Source organism: Sorex fumeus, unplaced genomic scaffold, assembly GCF_029834395.1.
Source record: "Sorex fumeus unplaced genomic scaffold, SorFum_2.1 ptg000072l, whole genome shotgun sequence".
NCBI classification, from domain to species: domain Eukaryota; kingdom Metazoa; phylum Chordata; class Mammalia; order Eulipotyphla; family Soricidae; genus Sorex; species Sorex fumeus.
The window spans coordinates 5,344,273-5,361,689 of NW_026606129.1; positions in this window are offsets into that span (position 1 = coordinate 5,344,273).

Here is a 17,417-nt window from a genome sequence, read left to right on the forward strand (position 1 = left end):
TGGGTTTCCATCTCGTTAATCTCTTCTCTGAGTTTTATTATTTCCTTCCTCCTATTCACGTTGTGCTCCTTTTGTTGGTTCTTCTCCAAGCTCTTTAGCTGTGAGTTTAGGTTATTCATATGGGCTCGCTCCTCCTTTCAGAGGAATGCTTGTAGAACTATAAACTTTCCTCTTAACACAGCTTTTGCTTTATCCCATAAGTTTTGGTAACTTGTGTCCTCATTTTCATTCGTTTCTAGGAATCTTTTGATTTCCTCTTTGATTTCCTTTCTAAACCACTCGTTGTTCAATAGTGCACTGTTTAATTTCCAGGTGTTTGATTTAGTTTTCTGTTTTTGTGTGTGATTTACTTTTAATTTCAGCGCATTATGGTCTGAGAATATTGCTGATACAATCTCTATCTTCTTATTTTTATGGAGGTACGTTTTGTGACTCAGCATGTGGTCTATCTTTGAAAATGTTCCATGTACACTTGAGAAGAATGTGTATTCAGCTTTATGAGGATGAAGTGTCCTGTATATATCTACTAAGTCCCTTTCTTCCATTGTTTCGCGCAGATGAATTATGTCCTTATTAAGTTTGATTCAGCACAATTATTGAGTGCCATACTCAATAGCAATTATTGGATTTCCCTACTTTTTATAGAAGATTGTTTTATGCTTCTCACAAAACTGATTTCAAGTCTATGAATTCCCTAAGTTTTTTGTCTGCCCATGAAGCTCTGTGCTGTTCCTTCAAATCTGAACGATAATCTTTCTGGTTAGAGTATTCTTGGTGAGTTGTTCATTAAATTTCTGTAATATATTCCTCCATATGCTTCTGGCTATAGAGTCTTTTTTTCATAGATCTGCCATAAATTTTATGGGCTTTTCTTTGAATGTAAGCTCCTTTTTTTAATCTTGCTGCTTTCAATATTCTGTTTCTGTGTTTGGCTTTTGTCATTTTCAGTACAATATGTCTTGAAATTTTTCTAGTTTAGTCTATTTTTGCTGAGACTCTTTGGATCTCTTGGATTTTGGTGCCTGTAATCCCGAATTCGGTGAAATTCTAATCACTGATATTCTTTAACTATTGTTTCTTCATCAAACTTGCCATCCTGTTCTTTAGGGATTCTGATGACTCTTTTATTGTTCCTTTTGAACTCATCTCATATTACTTTGGTAGCACTGTAGCACTGATCTTCTGTTATTCATCGATTTGCTCGATCAGGCACCAGTAACATCTCCATTGTGAGACTTGTTGTTACTGGTTATGGCATATCAAGTACACGATGGAGAGCTTGCCAGGCTCTGCCATGTGTGTGGGATACTCTCAGAAGTTTGCTGGGCTCTCTGAGAGGGACAGAGGAATTGAACTCAGGTCGGCTGCGTGCAAGGCAAATGCCCTACCCGCTGTGCTATTGCTCCAGCCCATATTACTCTGGTGTAAAATCTTATCACGCCGAAGGTTGTGTGTTCATGGGCTCACTGGATGGCTCTTTTTCACCGCCTGTGTTCGGTGCTCTTGAGCCCTGTGTGTGGCCTGGATCAGGACGGCTGTTCTTTCTCTCAAGCTTGAACCCCTCTCACTCTGACTCTCTCTCCTGAGTTTACAATCTTAGTTTATATAGCAATCACATAAGGCGGTGACACAAAGGTGGGTTGAATATTGACAAATCAACAATGAGAGGTAAGACCACTCCTCCAGGAGATTAACTCAAGGATAAAATCTCATCTAAAGAGATTACTCCAGATTACTAGGAGATCTGCTCAAGGGTGGGATCCTAACAAGGGTGTGTTCTTTCCTCAGCTAGTGATCTACTTAAATAGTTGTAATAAATCTACTTCTAATATTTCTAGCAATGTCATTCTGTGTGGAGTGGAGTGGAATGATAGCCTAGTGGTAGGGCGTTTGCCCTGCACGCAGCCAACCAGACTGACCCAAGTTCAATTCCTCCGCCCCTCTCGGAGAGCCAGGCAAGCTACCCAGAGTATCTCGCCTGCACGGCAAAGCCTGGAAAGCTACCCGTGGCATATTCGATATGCCAAACACAGTAACAAGTCTCACAATGGAGACGTTACTGGGCCTGCTCGAGCAAATCAATGAACAACGGGAGGACAGTCATTCTGTGTGAGCCCAGTAAGAGATATAAACATCTCACTATACATTTTGCATTCTTCAGGCCAGGTTAGTCTTCTAGCCCTAACATGGTCCTAATCTCGTCGTTACTTACTTTGGATCATGGCAGCATTTGTCCATGATCATGTCCATGATCATGCCTACTTCAACTTATAGTTGAGTATCGTGGCGCTTTGGTCTGGCCCCTTTTGATGCCAGGGTAGCTCACAGCTTGCCCTGGGTCCATTAAGTCCATTATCGGGACCCTGCTTTTGGGGTGCTAGGACTAAGGGCAACTGAGTTAAGAAAGCAGATGCCCAGGAGTAAATATTATTCGGAGTCAACTCCCAAGTTACAAAGCATAATATTAACTGTCTTCCTGTGTCCACACAGAAAGGACATTGCTTACAAGTTCAGTGTCCTTAGATGGGTGTGACCTGATAAACTACCGGAGGAAGGAAAAAAGAGTGTTATCCTACACTCTGGTATGATATTTATTTCCTTTCAGACTATTTTCTACCTTCTTTTCTGGTTTCTAGAAGTTTCCTCCTTATCATCTTGGAGCTCCTTGATCTTTTGCTCAGCTGCTATTATTCTGCTACTCGGTTTGTATTGAGATTTTCTATCACCTAATAAGTTCTTCATTTCTGTCATTTCTAATCATAGTAGTTATCTCTTCTTAACTCTTATACATTCTTTTTTGATGCTTGATAATGCTTAGGGCTTATACCTCCTATGGCGCAGGTTGGGTGTGGGGTTCTAGGGACCATGCTGGAAGGAGGGAGGCTCTGTTCCCCATCTGGAGGAGGTCTGGTTATGTCTGTCAGTATAGTCTCACCTCTGGCTCCTTTTAATTTTCTTTAATATATTTTAATAAGCCTTTAATATCCCTTAATGAGTCTTCCTGAAGGAAAAAAATCCTATTTTACTCTTAGTCAGAGTATAACTGAGAGGCTGAGCCAGAAAGTATAAAGAATAAACTGAAAAATTTGTCCTCAAGTGCCTTAACTCCAGAGAGCTTCCAATATGGGCTGCAGCATGAAGGAGATCAGTGCATTTCTTATGTGGGAGGCTAATTGTGCGCAGTTCTCTTCCCTCTGTGAGAGGATTCAGATGTTGAAAAGCTACGAATCAATAATGCAATTAACAAGAACTGCTTTCATTTAAGAGATTATAAAAGGATGAGTCTTACACTTTTGACACTTTCAGAAAGTCAAGTCAGCTGATTAAATCTTAGGTAATGCTACAACTGAGAAGACAAATTCTTCTAGAACAGTTTTTTTCTAAACAATAACTTTTTTTTAAACAATTACTCTTCTTTCTTAAAAAAATACCGAAGTATTCTGTCTGTAGCTGGGAAAACATCAGTGCTGTGGGCTTTTCGTGATGTTACCTTCAGACATAAAATATTTTCTTTTCAGTATTTGCAGAAAGGTTGTTCTGATAGATTAGGGAGATCTTGGAAAATGTGAAGGAATCTGTAGTTAATAACACATATTTGTTAGGTGTTATATTAGCTATGATTATTGAAAATGGCAGAAAACTGGCAGAAGGAATATTCTTTATGCCTTTGAAAATGGATGAATAGAATTAGCATCATAGACAAAGGTATCAACATATCAACATATGACAAGGATTAGGTCCTTCACAGTCTTCATCTGGGATAAAGTGGTAAGGAGGATGTGACAGATGTGGCAGATTGAGATGTGCTTGTTTTACTTGAATTCAATGAAAATGCCAATTTCCTGCAATTAAGCACTTGATGGATGACTTGCTGGGCTTTCTGTCTACTTTTGATGGTCCTATTGTTAAGTGAGACATGTACTAAATATGATTAAATGAGATGATTCATTTATACTTGAGTGTTATAGCTACAACAAAATTTGGAATTTAACAGCAGCATTGGGAAATAATATCATAGTACCTGGCATGAAATAATATTGTAGAACTGGCATCTATAATTTATTACTATATAGTGCTATATATCTATTATATATTACTATATATATATATATATATATATATATATATATATTGGGCTGGAGCAATAGCACAGCGGTAGGGCGTTTGCCTTGCACGCAGCCAACATGGCTGACCCGAGTTTGATTCCTTCGCCCCTCTCGGAGAGCCCGGCATGCTACCGAGAGTATCTCGCCTGCACGGCAGAGCCTGGCAAGCTACCCATGATGTATTCGATATGCCAGACACAGTAACAACAAAGTCTCCAATGGAGACGTTACTGGGCCCGCTCGAGCAAATCGATGAACAATGGGAGGACAGTGATATATATATTAGTCTCCTGCCCCTGCGCCTGGCTGTCCTCACCGGGGCCCCTTGGAGGGAGGAGGGTTGAGTTTCTCTCCCGCCCCCTGTCCCGAGCAGAGCCCCAGCAGCTGAGGACCTCCGGACCCAGCTGCGGCCATGCTGGAACCACTTTCCACATGTCTGGACGGGCCTCATGCATGAAAGAACTGGCAGAGGAACCCAGGCATGCGGGTCCCGGGGCTGAGGTCTCCAAGCCTAATCGGATTGGGACTGGGCCTTCTCCACCTAGACCCTCCATCTTCCAGTAGGTAGGCGTCACACCCACCAGCTGCTGCCACCAGCGCCAGGTTGGTCCCATCAACGGCCAAGCTGCAGAGACTATAAAACCCAGCTCCCGGAAGCATTTGCGGCCATGCGACATCTTATCTTATTTTTCCTTTGGAGAACCTGGCAAGTTACCAAAAGTATCCTGCCTGCACGGCAGAGTTTGGCAGAGTTTGGCAAACTTCCCGTGTCATACTCAATATGCCAAGTACCAGTAACAGTGATGGGTCTCATTCTACTAATCCTGAAAGAGCATTGAAATGGCTCTTTTAAAATCTCAGGGCTAGGAAGAAGACATTACTGGTGCCTGCTCGAGGAAATCAACGAACAACAGGATGATCGTGATCGTGATCATGATATATTAGAAAGACCAGTTTATTTAAACCTTATAAAACCACTATCAGTTTCTGCGGCTGGAGCGATAGCACAGCAGATAGGGCGTCTGCCTTGCACGCAGCCAACATGGCCGACCCGAGTTCGATTCCTCCGCCCCTCTCGGAGAGCCCAGCAAGCTACCAAGAGTATTCGATATGCCATACACAGTAATAACAAAGTCTCCAATGGAGATGTTACTGGGCCCGCTCGAGCAAATCGATGATCAACGGGAGGGCCTTTACTTTACTTTATCAGTTTCTGTGAGTATCACCATTGTATAGATAAGAATGCAGAAACAAAAGTGTTCATCTTACATAGGAATGCTTTCTATCAGCAGAGCCAGCTCCTTCGCTTCTTATTGCGGGAATCACACCTCCTTCTGTGCATGGGCCACTGAAGAAAGAACACCTTTCTTCCTCTTCGCACAGATCACCAAGGGAATCATGCCTTTACATCTGTGCCTGCATCACTGAAGTGGTCACTTCTTTTCCTCTTCTGTGCATTGTCACTAAGGGAATCACACTTTTACCACTTCTGTACATGAACACTGAGGGAATCAAACCTTCACCTCTGCTGTGCATGATCACTGAAAGAATCACACCTTCCCCTCCTCTGTGCCATATCACTGAGGAAAACACACCTCCAATTCTTCTGTGCCTGCATCAGTTGTGGAAAGGTTACCCTGCCCATGCACTGATTTCAGTTAGACTTTGTATATTTAGATTTTTTTTTCTCCCTGCAGTTGTGTGAGTGAAATCAGTCAGGTGTAGGCTTTTCAAACTAAGATTCAGCAGTCTTAGCAATGACTGGGGGCATTGAATTTGAGTGAAATTAAAATGAACTTAAAATCAAGTAAAAATCTGAATTACATGACAAAAAATGCATGGTGTCCAGAAACATGAAAGATTCATAGATTTACTTTACATCTGCCTGACTAAAAATAAACATGCAATTTAGAGTATTTGTATACTATCATCCAATTTTTGACTTTTCAGTAAAAATGTGAACATGTTTTCCTCACTGGCTTTTAAACTCCAATTAAAATATTTAAAAATATGAACTATAGTAGAGGATTAAGTTAGCAGCTTTCTTAAAGATGGTAGTTGAAATAGCCAGAATCTGGAAAAAAAACGAATGTCCAAGAACAGATAGATGACTGGCTAAAGATACTTTGGTACATCTACACAATAGAATATCATGCAGCTGTTAGAAAAGATGAAGTCATGAAATTTGCATATAAGTGGATTAACATGGAGAGTATCATGCTAAATGAAATGATTCAGAAAGAGAGGGACAGACATAGGAAGATTGTACTCGTTTGTGGAATATAAAGTAACAGTATTGGAGATTTACACCCAAGAATAGTAGAGATGAGTACCAGGAAGATTACTTCATGGCCCAGAAACTGATCTCACATGCTGGCGGTTCGGATAGAAAAGGGACCACCAAGTAAAGGATGCCTGGAGTACCCAATCAGGATGGTAGATGGGTATTGAGAGTAGACTATAGACTGAACATGATCACCACTTAATACCTGCATTTTACACCTTTTTATCCTAAAGTAGAGAATGAGTAAAAAGGGAATCTGCTTCCCACAGTGGTGTAGGGGAGGGAATAGGAGGGGGATGGAGGAAGGATACTGGGAACACTGGTGGTAGAGAATGAGCACTGGTGGAGGGATGGGTACTCGATTATTGTATGACTGAAACATGAGCACGAAAGTTTGTAAGTATATAGCTGTATCTCATGGTGATTCATTAAAAAATTAAAAATAAATAAAACATGGTATTTGAGAACTTACACACATATACTCTATTTGTACCTGAACTCTACTCTGCTATCTACATTAACTTAGCTATTCATCTGTTTTAATTATCAATCCTTGTCATTATCAATCCTTTTTTTCTCACACCTCTCCTTTCCTTGCAAATGGTCACTACAAGAACTTCAAGTCCTATTGTCTAAAAGTGTTTGAGCCCCCCATAAAAGAAAAAACAGTGTTTGAGCCCTACTATTCTTTGAATCCTTCAACTTAAGTACTAATAAAATCAAAATACTTTGCTTTTTTAGTATTTCTAGGCTGTTGTATAATAATTCTTATCAAATTCTACTTTGATCTCTGCATCTAAAGACCCATCACAAGCCAATTCTTCACTTCTTAGTATATTCTGACATTGTGAATCCTCTCTGTGAGACAGCGAAAGCTTTCCAATGTAGGGTTTCCCCTTACAAAAGAAGCATTGAATTTATCAGTGGTTTGTTTCAGTAATATTTAAGGAGACATTTTTGACGTAGTATATAACTGCCTCCCAAGAGAGGCAATTTGGTGATGTCTGGAGATAGCTGGGAATTTTGGGGTGTTGGTTACGTCTTGGATCTGTTAAAACACACAAGCAAAACTACTACAAATCTTATGATAATCAAATCCTATGATACCAAACTCAAAAATGTGCCTGTTGAGGAGGAAAGTTGTGTGAGGGATTCAATCTGGGGATTTTGAAGGAGGGAAATTGACACTGGTGGTGAGATTGGTGCCCGAGTATTATGTACTCTATAACTTCATTATAAACATTACTTAATAAAAATTAAAAATTATTCTGCTTAAAATTCTCAAAGTGATAACAATGATAAATTCTGTAAAATTCATGACCTGTAAGACCAGACTAGATGAGTGAATTATATTTTAGGCTACTTCTGTGCATTTCTGAATGGAGTGCTCATGTGTTTACAAGCTATAGGAGACTCATTCCAAATATCTAGCACATCTCAGTCCTGTCTTGGAGGAGCTTGAAAAACTCATCACAATCTCTGAGGCTGAAATGACAGATGAATGGATTATGAAGATGTTGTATATATACACATTGGACTACTGTGCACCTGCAAAGAATGATGAAATACGATTTGCTGCACCTGATTGGAACTGGAAGCTATGTTGAATGAAGTAAGCCAGATGAAGAAAGACAAACACAGGATGGTCTCACTTATCTGTAGTTCATAGAATACTGTATGAGGAAATTGTAGTAAAGGGCGATGCCTAGAACCCACTTGACCACAACGTTGAGAGGAAGACAGAGAAGAAAAGAAATCAAGAAGAGTGAGAAGAAAATGGGAAGATATGGATGAACAAGCATAAGAGTTTCAGTTATACCAGTGATAATGGAAAGTGGTATAATCATATAACCCAAACATGGTGATAACCTGGCTCAATAATACTAAACACCTGAGATCTAAAGCATGAGATCTGCAACTTCTGGAACTTTGTATTGTGCCTGTCAAGTTGGACAGGCAGGATGGTGCAGGGGTCGGGGATGGGGAGGAAATACAGGAACACTGGTGGGGGGAAGTTGACACTGATGGTGGAATTGGTGCTGAAATGTTATATGCCTAAAACTCAACTATCAATAACTTAGTAAATACAGGTATTTAATTTTAAAAAATCTCTGAGTCTTCTAGGATGGTACCCTTAAAAGTGCTGAGAAATTTGAGTATCAGTGGGGTAAAACTTTTGTATTAGCAGAATATCTGAATACTAGCCCCTGATCTAATACTAATCATGACACAGTTTGGTATTACCAGAAATGATTTTTTGAATATCTGATTTTCAGAATCCTGAATGTTTGTACTACCCTAAAACACTCTGTTCATGATCTGACTGTGTGCAGAGCTCAAGAAGTAAGGCATAGCGCTCAAAAGGAGAGAGATAACAAAAGGGAATGCCCTGCCACAGAGGTAGGGTGGGATGGGGGGGGGTGGGGTGGGAGGGATACTGGGACTGGTGGTGGTGGAGAATGGGCACTGGTGGAGGGATGGGTATTTGATCATTGTATAACTGAAACCCAAGCACAAAAATTTGTAAGTCTACAACTGTACCTCATGGTGTTTCACTAATAAAAATTTAAGGAAAAAAAAATAAAGTGGGGCCTATGGTCCTCCCTGAGCAGACAAAAGTACATTCAAGGACTCTCCTGAGAGTGGATGTACCTGAGAAAGCAATGTGGCATGCCCAGTGCCTCTGAACTGTGTTTGTTCATATATTTAATCTGTGTTTGTATTATAGGTTTATAGGTATAGTTTATCACCCTGAAATTATTAATGGCCTCATAACTCACACGTAACATAATTGTAAAAATTTGTCTCAATCCCCAAACTCCAAACCCTGTTCCCAGTCCAACAAACACTCACCAAGGACTTTACTTTCTTCTTGACCACAGTGAAAGAGTGCATAGGTTGCTATTTATTTTGACTTTTGTTTATTGTTTATTATTCTTTTCCCCTAGGTAGACCTAGTCCTTCTCTAGGAAATCTGCAATTTTGAACACATATTTTTGTGGTTCCAGTTATTTTCCTCTTTGGTTATGTGGTAGGCAACAAGAAAATATAAAATAAAATCGCTTTTTGCAAGTGGCCTGGAGCTGTTTCAGTACTCTCGGAGGTGATAAACATTCGCATTGAAAAAAAAAAATAAAGCTATATTTTGAGAAACCACTTTAATAGGGCTTGATTATGCCACAATAAACTGCGAGGTTGCTTTGGAAACAAAGTGGAGACAATGAGAAGTTAAACTGTTCTATGGTGTCAACTGAAGTTCTGTTCCCCCCTCCCTCCCCCCGGGTAAGGAAATTGCTAGAATATTAGTTGACTTTGGATTCCTACTGAGAAGTGTGAAAATGAGATTTGGAGATGGGAAAGAAAAGCCACTGATTTGCTTAGAAATAGGCAGTCGAGAAATGGTGCCACTTGGGCGAGTAAGGCCTTAGGTCTTTCTGAAAAGACATGGTGAGGGAAAGAACATGTTGGAAGAAAAGGGCATGTTAATGGTCTACTGGCAGTGCACTGAAATGATGTGATTCCACAGTCTTTTTTCTTCCAATTTTATAACTCAAATCAATTTTTAACTTCTTTGGAAGCTAATGATAAGTATTTGGGATGCTTGAGAAATAAAGGAAAATTTTGTCCAAAGCAAGTCAAGTGAAAAATAGAAGTATGGAGTGGAAGTGAGGGTCAGATGGTCAGAAAGATGAAGGGACAAGTGAAGGAAGAATTTTTCCACAAGAGGTGAAAATAGCAAAAGTCATGGGACTGATCTGTAAGGATGGTCTACACACTTACAGAGAACCCTGACTTCAAGCCATCATATGGAAGGTGGGAGGAAACTGGGGCTATTTGGAGATTGAACAAATACTAGATCCTAGAATGTTGCATGGGGACACTGTGTGGTAAATTTTGTGTCCCTTATGTTTACAGGAAAGTGTATATGTTCAATACTTATCTGTAAAAGAGACATAAAATTATAGACATTACTATCTCAGATTCCCAGAATCAACTTCCGTATTAAAACCTCGTCTAAAGTATATAGTTAATTTTCAGGATTACCTGGCTGATACAGAGGCAGTTGTTTTCAGTAAATTATTCAAAACAAGGCACTAAGAAGAATAGGCATTACCGTTTACTTTCCAAGTTTTTAAAGCTATGAACTTGGATAAATAACAGATAGAAAATTTTATGAAAGGTAGGTAGAGAGTAAAGTGAATGAAAGCTATTTTTCTTTTGGCTAATTTCCCAGATATTTCTTAGATAAGAAGTTTAAAAAGTTTTATTTAATTAAAAAGATCGTCATTTACAAAGTTATTTATTGTTGGGTTACAGGCATACTAACAACAGCAATCCTGCCACCAGTGTCAGCTTCGCACCCCCAATGGCCCCATGTTCTCTCTTGTGCCCCCACAATCTGCATCATTTACAGACTCATTTCAAAGTTCAGTGATCAGTTTATATTTCATGTTTACATTGTTGTTGAATTTATCCTTTCAATAAATTGCATAACTTTTTTATAAAAAATTTAAATTGAGATTCTATGGTTTACAATGCTATTAATAATAACTATTATGTTTTCATCCACATAGTTCCAACATAAAACATAATTCATACAAATAATTCCAACATAAAAACCATCACCTGTGCACCTCCTTCCTCTCTCAAAGACCCTCCAAACCCCTCCGTCCCCATCTCCACTCCCAATACAGGTTGCGTGAGTGAGTTCTCCTCTTATGTTGCCTTTGACCCTTTGTTGTTCCCTGTGTTTCTAAGTCCTACCTATGAAGACCATTCTATATCTATCTCTTTCCTTCTGACTTATTTCACTCATCATGTTGTTGCATCCATGTTACTACAAATTGCATGATTTTGTTCTTTCTTGAGCGTCATAGTGTATATATACCACAACTTCTTAATACATTTGTCTGTAGTGGGACATTTAAGCAGTTTCCATACCTTGGCTATTGTACTAAGTTGACAATGAACATAGGTATGCATGTATAGTTTCAAATTTTATTTTTAATTTTTATTAGTGAAACATCATGAGGTACAGTTGTAGACTTAGAAGGTTTTGTGCTTGGGTTTCAGTTATACAATGATCGAGTACCCATCCCTCCAACAGTGCCCATTTTCCACCACCAATGATCCCAGTATCCCTCCCATTCCACCATCTCCTCCATTCAATCATCCCGCCTCTGTGGCAGGACACTCCCTTTTGTTCTCGCTCTCCTTTTGGGTGCTGAGGTTTCCAAAAGAGGCACTGAGTGACAATTGTGTCCCGACTATAGTGTACTTTCAGCATGCATCTCCAATCCTGGGAAGATCCTCACAATACGCTTTACTTGGTGTTCCCTTCTCTATCTGAGCTGCCTTTCCCCCCTAGGATATGCAGCTGGCCTTCAAGCGATGGAGTGAAATTCCTGGTACTTATCTCGTCTATTCTTGGATGTTAGTCTCCTATGTTGTTACTTTATATTCCCCAGATGAATACAATTTTTTTAGGACTGTTCCTCTCTTTCTCATTCATTTCACTTAACATGATACTTTCCATGTAAATTTAATGACTACATCTTTGTATGTAAATTTAATGACTTCATCTTTTCTAACATTGTGCAGTATTCCATTGTGTGTAGATGTACCAAAGTTTCTAAAACCAGTCATCTGTTCTCGGGCACTTGGGATTTTTCCAAATTTTGGCTATTGTTAACTATGCAGCAATGAACATAGAAGTGCAGATGTAATTTTGACTGTACTTTTTTTGCCTCTCTGGGATATATTCCCAGGAGTGCTATTGCTGGATCAAATGGGGGCTCAATTTCTAATTTTTTGAGAATCATCTATATTGTTTTCCAAAAGGGCTGAACCAGTCAACATTACAACCATCAGTGAAGGAGGGTCCATTTCTTGCCACATCTGTGTGAACACTGGTTGCTTTTGTCCTTTTGAATGTGGGCCAGTCTCTGTAGTGTGAGATGGTATCTCATTGTTGTTTTGATCTGTATCTCCCTGATGATTAGTGATGTAGAGCATTTTCTCATGGGCCTTTTTGCCATTCAGATTTCTTCTTTAGAAAGTTTCTGTTCATTTTGTTGCCCCATTTTTATGTGTTTGGATGTTTTCTTCTTGTGGATTTTAACCAGTGCTTTGTAAATCCTTGATATCAACCCCTTGACGGATGTGTATTTGGCCAATATCCTTTCCCATTCTGTAGACTGTCTTTGTACTTTGGTCACTATTTCTTTTGAGGTGCAGAAGCTTCTTAGTTTAAGATAGTCCCATTTGTCTATCTCTGTTTTCACTTGCTTGGCCGGTAGTGTGACATCTTTGAAGATACTGTTAGCTAGAATGTCATGGAGGGTTTTGCCAACCTTGTCTTCAAGGTACCTTATGGATTCTGCTCTGATGTTGAAGTCTTTAATCCATTTTGATCTTACTTTTGCACATGGTGTTAAGTAGATATCTGAGTCGTTTTTTTTTTTGCATGTAGCCATCCAGTTTTGCCAGTACAATTTGTTAAAGAGGTTTTCCTTGCTCCACTTCGTGTCTCTTGTTCCCTTATCAAAGATTAGATGATAATATGTTTGGGGTAAGATGGCAGTATATTCAACCCTGTTCCATTGATCTGCGGCTCTGCCTTTGTTCCAGTACCATGCTGTTTTAATTATTACTGCTTTGTAGTAGAGTTTGAAGTTTGGGAGTTTGATTCCTCCCAGTTTCTTTTTTCCCAAGAATTGCTTTAGCTATTTGTGGGTCCTTATGGTTCCATATACATTTCAGGACTGTTTGCTCCATTGCTTTGAAGAATGTCTTGGGTATTGTTATAGGAATCACATTGAATTTATACAATCCTTTGGGGAATATTGCCATTTTGACAATGTTAATTCTCCCAATTCATGAGCAGGGGATGTCTTTCCGTTTCCTCATGTCCTCTTTTATTTCCTGAAGTAGCATTTTGTAGTTTTCTTTGTACAGGTCCTTTACTTCCTTAGTTAAGCTGATTCCTAGGTACTTGATTTTCTGGGGCACAATTGTGAACGGGACTGTTTTTTTTTATGTCACTTTCTTCTATTTTATTATTTGTACATAGGAAAGCCATGGACTTTGGGTACTGATTTTATAGCCTGTAACTTTACTATACAAGTCTATTGCTTCTAGGAGTTTCTTGGTAGAGGTTTTAGGGTTCTCTAAGTGTAGTATCATGTCATCTGCGAATAGTGAGAGCTTGATTTATTCCTTTCCTATCTGAATGACCTAAATATCTTTTTCTTTCCTGACCACTATTGCAAGCACTTCCAGTACTATATTGTACAGCAGTGGAGAGAGTTGGCATCCTTGCCTCGTCCCCGAACTTATAGGAAAGGCTCTTAGTTTTTCCCCATTGAGGATGATGATTTCCATAGGCTTGTGCTAGATGGTTTTAACTACATTGAGGATAGTCCCTTCTATCCCCATTTTTTTATGTAGGAGTAATTCAGCCACTGATTAGCTTATCAGATTGGGCATGAACTTCATTCTATGCCCATTCAGCAAGAGTTTTCATCATTAACGGGTGCTGGACCTTGTCAAATGCTTTCTCTTCATCTATTGATATGATCATATGGTTTTATCTTTTCTTTTGTTGTTATGATAGATTATTTTATTAATTTCCGAATGTTAAACCATCCTTGCACTCCCTGGATGAATCCCACTTGGTCATGGTGTATTATCTCTTTGATGAATTGTTGAATTCTATTTGCTAGAATTTTGTTGAGAATCTTCGCATCCGTGTTCATCAGTGATATCGACCTGTAGTTTTCTTTTCTTGTGATGTCTTTTTTTCCCTTTGGTATTAGAGAGATCTGAACTTCATAGAAACTCTTTAGAGAGTTTCTGTTACTTCAATTTCCCAAAAAAGCTTGAGAAGAACAGGCAGTAGGTCCTCTTTAAGTGTTCGGAAAAATTCGCTAGTGGGTTCACCTCTGGACCTGAGCTTTTGTTTTTGGGAAGACTTTTGATTACAGTTTCAATTTCCTTCACCTTAATAAAGGACTGTTCAGGTATTCTAGATCTTCTTGATTCAGCCTTAGGAGATGATAGGAATCCAGGAATTTATCCATTTATTCCAGGTTCTCTTGTTTCATGGCATACAGACTTTCAAAGTAGTCTTTGACGATCTTTTGAATTTCTTTGGTTTCTGTTGTGATATCCCCCTTCTCATTTCTGATTCGGTTTATTCAGGTTCTCTCTTTCTCTCTTTGTGAGTCTTTCTAGTGGTTATCTATCTTGTTTATTTTCTCGAAGAACCTGCTCTTGAGAGTTTAGCTGGATGGAGTATTCTTGGTGAAGCGTTTATTTCAGTAAGTTTTTTTTTACTATATCCCACCATTGCCTTCGGGCTTGGCGGTTTTCATCTGATAGGTCTGCTGTGAATCTAAGGGGTGCTCCTTTGTATGTGATTTCCTTCTTTGACCTTGCTGCTTGCAGTATTGTGTCTCTATGCGCAGCATCCATCATTCTAACTATCATATGTCTTGGAGAGTTTTTGTTAGGGTCTCTTTTAGCTGGTACCCTTCGGGTTCCTTGAATCGAAATGGCTACATTGTTAAGCTCTGGGAATTTTTCAGCAATGATTTGTTTAACCATGGCTTTTACATTGGGACTGTTTCCCTGACATTCTGGCACTCCAATGATTCTAATGTTTTTCCACTTGGAATCATCTCCTCGGACTCTGACTCACTCTAGAGCTATTTTGAGGTCTCTTGGCATTGTTTGTTGTTGCCTGTAGTCTTCTTGCAGCTGATCTTCCAGCTCACTGATTCTGTTTTCAGCTGCAGCCATTCTACTGTTAAGGGCACATACTGAGCTTTTTATTTCATCTACTGAATCCTTTATTCATGACACTTCTGTGCATAGCTTTTCAATTTCTGCTCTCATTTCTTCCTGTAATTTCCCAGTTGTCCGTTCCATTGTTTATTTCATGTCCTCCATATCCAGTTATTGGATAACTGTGTCACTGTTTTTTTGAGTTCATTGAACATCTTCATTACTTCATATCTGAATTCTTTATCAGAGAGGTCCTTTAGGTGTGTAACACCTAATGAGGCTTCTGGACTCTTTTTATTGTCCTCTTCTCGTGATGGAGATTTGCAATGTTTCTTCATGTTGGTGTGGTGGTATGGAGACTGAGAGTGACACGAGATTTCTTTGTGTAATTTATTTACCTATGATTGTGTGAGCAGTTGCTGGCCCAAAATTAGGCCATGTCCACTACTGCAGAGGCCATGCCCATTTCTGCAGAGGCCACACCCCTTAAGGGTACCTGGTATGTGAGGGGGTACAACCTGAGGGATGGAGAGATCAAGTGGTGCGTTGAGGATGAACAGGAAGAGGCTCAGGGATGGTGGGCATCCCAGGGTCCTAGAAGATGCCTGGGGTGCATACACAGGTAGAGCAAAGTCCCGGGTTTGAATAAAGACTGACCTGAGGGATGTAGAGATCAGGCGCAGTTGGGGATGAACAGGAAGAGGCTCAGTGATGGTCAGCTTCCCAGGGCCCTAGAGGACGCCTGGGGTGTGTAAGCAGTGAGAGCAAAGTCCCGGGTTCAAATCTATCCTTCCAAATTAATGTTGTGTTTGTGTGTTAGGGATAGATTTGCCTTTTGACAAGGAAAAACTTCCTATTGAAGAGTTCCCTAGGAACAGAGAGATAGTAGAGTGAGTAAGGCACTTGCCTTGCAAGTGGATAATACTGGTTCTGCCTCCTATACTGCATGTGTTTTGCTTCCCTGAGCTCCTCAAGAGTGATCACTGAACTCAGAGACAGGAGTCAGCAGGAACACAGTCAGGTGTGGTCCCAAGGCCTACAAATAAAACAAAACTCAAATGAAGTTTTAATATTAAAAAAAACATATGTTTGCCTGAATTGTCTGGTTCATCTGCTGAATCATGGATTGGATACACTGAAATATAATCCATTTTCTAGTTTACTAGTCTAACAGGAGCTGAGAAAGATCAATCCTAGCATATTTTTGTGAGGTGAATTTGTAAACAACATAAGTTACCAACTACATGACAAAATGAAGTTTTTGGCGCCCATGTCTGTCTGAATTTTATTTTACTTAGCCATTAGAATCTAAATGCCTATTACTTTTCCCTACTTCAACTTTGTAAGGGAAGATTCTGTTACATGTGTCCTCATTGTTTAGGCCTAGAGGAGGTAAAAGAGCCTCTCAGTCCAATCTTGACAGACACTTCTGTTTCTTAAAATAAAGTTTTGTTGTAGCACAGTATGCCCATTAAAAATATGTTACTTTCCTCCCTGTCCCAACGAGACTCCGAGTCGCCACCCACAAACAGACTTTCTGGCTCCTGATCAAGCTGCTTAACAGCCATGATCCCAGAGACTCAGAAACAAATCTTGAAAACCAGCATCATTTGGCAGAAATGCATCCGGACCCCACAGTAGGTTACTGTCACTGGGACACCCCAAGGAGGAAAGGGTGCTGTCCCTCAGCCAGCTTCCCATAGGCGGCTCGGTGGCTGCCATCTTCCAGAGGCCATTGTACAGTCAGTTTTGGGCCCGCAGTGACGAGACATGTGGGGCTTCACAGGATGGGGGTGGAACCGGCCCTTTCCTCCCCAACCCAATGAGATCCCGAGTAGCCACCCATGAACAGCCCCTCTACTCCTGACCAAGCCACTTAATGGCCGTAATCCCAGAGACTCAGAAACAAATCTTGGAACCCAACGGCTTATGGCAGAAATGCGTCCAGTCCCTGCAGTAGGTTACTGTCACTGGGCCACCTCAGGTGGGAATAGGTTTCGGTGGCTGCCATCCTCCAGAGGCCACTGGACAGTCAGGTTTGGGCCCACAGTTATGAGACACGTGGGGCCTCATGGGATGGGGGTGGAGCTGGCCCTTTCCTCCCCACCCTAAAAAGACCCCTAGTTGCCACCCACGAATGGCCTCTCTGGCTCCTGATCAAGCTGCTTAACAGCCATGATTCCAGAGACTCAGAAACAAATTTCAGAACCCAGCGGCTTTTGGCAGAAAAGCATCTGGAC